Consider the following 4,058-nt stretch of genomic DNA (forward strand, 5'->3'; position numbering starts at 1 on the left):
GAACGCAGGCCTGGTGCCTCTGCGCCACCTCCGTATGATCCTCTCCCTGGTGCTCTGCCCATTCCTGCTGTTTTTCCTGCTGTTATTCCTGTTCCCCCTGTACAACCTATTGCCCCTATTCCTCCAGCTGTTGTTCCTCCACCTACGCTACCACCTCTTCCCCCTGCGCCGATAGTAATACCTCCATTGAATTTGCCCGCACCTCCACTCCCGAGTGGTTCTGTACCGACTGAAGTTGATCAGGGTGCGGGGTCAAAGATTGTCACTCGAAATACTGTCTCTGCAGAAAAGAAACGGGAATTATTTGCATGGGCTAAGCATTGTATGGAGATAGGTGATCAAGCTGACGTTTTCTCCACATTATCAAATATGGGCAATTTTCCCGAGAAAAATGTTTTTATTGAAGGTTTGGGGACTTATTTATGTGTAATGTGGGGTAGAATACATAATACAGATCTCTCACAAGGGTTGAGGGATCTGAATACTTTAGCGCTTTCGAGGGACACTGAGGAGAAAGTACATGGTCATGTTGAGAGGTTATTTGAGTATAGGAGGGACTTAGAAAAATTGCGGGATGAGGATGATGAAGACGACAGTATGTATGTACAGAAACGGTTCCTTCCGTGTCGTAAATCAGCATCTGGGGAAGTACGAATCTGTACCAAAGATGCGATTCGATGGATCTCGGATTCATCGATACCGCCAGATGAAGGGTATGACACGTATAGTCAGTATGCAATAGAAATGCAGAGGAAGGTGATTCAGGTAATGGTGCAGTACCTGCAGGATGAATGTGTAAGGAAGAAGGTTAGTTGTCCTACAGAGTTATTGGGTATTTGTAATAGGGCTTTTTCGCCCGACACTTCTTCGACTGCCTTAGCGCTCGACCTGGCTCTGTTGCTTAGTAAGCGATCGGAATTACCTATATCTCAGTTGCCCATGAGAGAGGTTCCTCCGACATTTGTCCTGAAGGTTGAGATTCCTGCTAACGCTGGGAAAGGTGCACCCGCTGTGGACATTCCCGCACATTATGTTTCACAATTTGTTCACGTCCCGTTTTCGCGACAGGAAGTGAACACTATTAGACAATCAATTCCTGTTATTAGGAAAAATCCGACAGGATTCTACAAAGAGATAGAGTCCGTTTTACAGTCCTCTGTGTTCACCCTAAGTGATATTGACTTGCTATTCCCTGTACTCCTGCCCGTAGATTTATGGAAGCAGGTTCGCACAATAGACAATGTGCCTGGGTTGGGAGATACGTAGGCTAACATAATAGGTTTGATGGGGAAAGACCAGCTGGTGAGAAACCACCTCAGGTAATACTCACTTTGCCTGATAGAATTGTTGCAAAATTGAAAATCATAATTCCTGAGAAAATAATTATTTGGGACAAGCTTGCGGCCTGTGTTCAAGGAAAATCTGAAGGTGCCACCAAATTCTTTAATCGATTCGAACAGGTATTCTCTGACTTCAGTGGACAGGACTTGGGCACAGAGAATGGGAAAAGGTTGTTCGTGGACAAATTTGTGCGTGGATTGCTGCCTGACATCCAGTCACAGATTATGTCCTCTGAGAGCGCTTGGCAGGCGAAATCACAATCCGAAGTTTTGCACATGGCTCAGTATTATGAGAACCGTGTTAATAATGAAAAAGAGAGAATAGAGAAGTGCAAAGGAGAGTGGAAGACTAAAGTATTGTTACAGCAAATTGTTAGAAATCCCAGAGGAGGTAATTCACAGACCAGAGGTCAGTATGTTCCGAAAGGGAACGTCCCCTTGGGTCCTGTGAATATTAATCAATGTGCCTATTGCCGCCAGGAAGGTCATTGGCGTGCACAGTCCCCCGTCCTTCGACAGAGGTCAAACAACACATTTGGGAGTATGGGTAGACGACCTAGAGGTCGCCCCGGAGTGGGGGGCCCTGATAGAGGTCAGTTCTCACAAGATCCTCAGCAATCTTTTTCACGGGATAATCAGACTTCGAGTGTGGACACAAGAAACATATTTGATCACCCTTCTGCTGCCTACCTTTCTGAAGAGCTTCCTTTCGACGACATCTTGTTTCGTTAGGATTGCACGAAGCAGGGTTTGGAACCTTCACCTATTCCCGTTAGTCAAAAAGGTCCCTATGTTGAAATGTTAGTGGGGAATAGGAAACATCAGTTCTTGATAGACACTGGAGCACAGAAGTGCTCCATTGATCATTCTCGGGATCCAAACATTCCACTGTCAGGGCAAACTAATGTTTCTGTAGGGTTTTCTGGCATACCAGTTGCTTGTCCGGTTTCTTCGCCGGTGCCTGTTTCTTTGGGTCCCTTTACGGACCACTGTCCATTCCCCTTGACTTCAAACTGTGGAGAAAATTTGCTGGGGTTAAATCTGTTGAAGAAATTAAATGTAGTAATTCATTGTTCCTCTGACGGAGTGCGACTGACGATTTCACCACAGCAACTTTCCAGTTCTCAGTTTTTGACTCGACCACTGCCTCCTGAGTTTAGCGTTGTCCCGGAATGTTTGTGGGCAGTTGACGACAATGATGACGGGGTATTACAGGTTGAACCCGTTAAAATAGTTTTGAAACATGGAGTTAAACTACCACGCATTCCGCAATATAAAATATCAGTTGAGGTCGAGCGTGCTTTGAAGTGCATTGCTTCCGATTTTGTGCATCGAGGAGTGATCGAAGAGATTGCAGGTAGTTTATGTAACAGCCCGATTTTACCCGTGTACAAGAAAGGCGACAATGCAATCCCATTCCGTTTCATAATTGATCTACGCGCTATTAATAAAGTTGTCACCCTACAATTTCCAATTGTGCCTGATGTGACAACAATATTAACGATGATCCCTGCTACAGCTACTCACTTTAGTGTTGTGGATCTGAAGAATGCTTTCTTCAGTATTCCTATACACAAGGATAGTAGATATTTGTTCACGTTCACCTTGGGGGGACGTTCGTTCACATTTACTCGTGCACCTCAAGGTTATACTGAAAGTCCAAGCATTTATAGTAGGGCTTTGAAAGAGCAGCTTGACACCTTTGAATTGCCATCTACTTGTACACTGCTTCAGTATGTCGATGACTTGCTTTTTGCTGCAGATTCTGAAAGTGCTCGTAAAGAAGGCACTGTATTGTTGCTTATTCATTTGGCTGAACATGGAAGTCGGAACATCAATGATCATTTGAGCTTCTCAAAACCGCGTTATGCTCTGCACCGGTTCTGGGTACTCAAAATTACAATAAGGCCTTTGTGTTGTTTGTGCATGAATGTGATGGATGTGCTTTGGCTGTGTTAACACAGGAACACAGAGGGAAAAATAGACTGTGCGGCTACTACTCTTCCGCCCTTGATCCTGTCGCATGCGCTTTGCCAAGATGTTTGAGAGCCGTCGCTGCTGCTGGCGCGTCTGTAAAACAGAGTGAGGGAATGGTCCTAGGCCATGATTTAACCCTGATGGTACCTCACTCTGTAGATGTCCTATTGAATAAAACCCAAACACAGCACCTCACCTCTGCACGGCTGACGAGGTATGAATTGACTTTGTTTGCCCCTCACATTCAAATTAAGAGGTGTTGTGTTCTTAATCCGGCTGAACTCCTACCTTTCCAGCAAAATACTGTTTGCGGTGACGAAGAATCACATGACTGCCTGTATACTGCTGTTTTGTGATGGCTCCTGCTTCAAGCTTCCGGATGGTACATCTACAGCTGCTTATGCAGTCACTACATTGAGTACGGTTGTTGAAACTAAGAGAATTCTGCATAACTCTGCGCAGGCCGCAGAGATTATAGCGTTGACCCGAGCTTGTGAACTCTCCGAAGGGCGTACAGTAAATATATATACTGATAGCCAGTATGCCTTTGGGGTGGCTCACAACTTTGGGAGGCTTTGGTCGGAAAGAGGGTTCCTAACCTCACATGGGACCAAGATTCAGCATGGCCCCCTGATAGTGCAATTGCTCTCGCACTCGCGCTCCCTAGTCAGTTAGCGATCATGAAATGTGCAGCGCATCGTAAGGTCATACATAGATGATGTGGGGAAAGGGAACGCTTTT

The sequence above is a fragment of the Ambystoma mexicanum genome, chromosome 2q (genome assembly GCF_040938575.1).
Source record: "Ambystoma mexicanum isolate Mex_15411 chromosome 2q, UKY_AmexF1_1, whole genome shotgun sequence".
In the NCBI taxonomy this organism is placed as follows: domain Eukaryota; kingdom Metazoa; phylum Chordata; class Amphibia; order Caudata; family Ambystomatidae; genus Ambystoma; species Ambystoma mexicanum.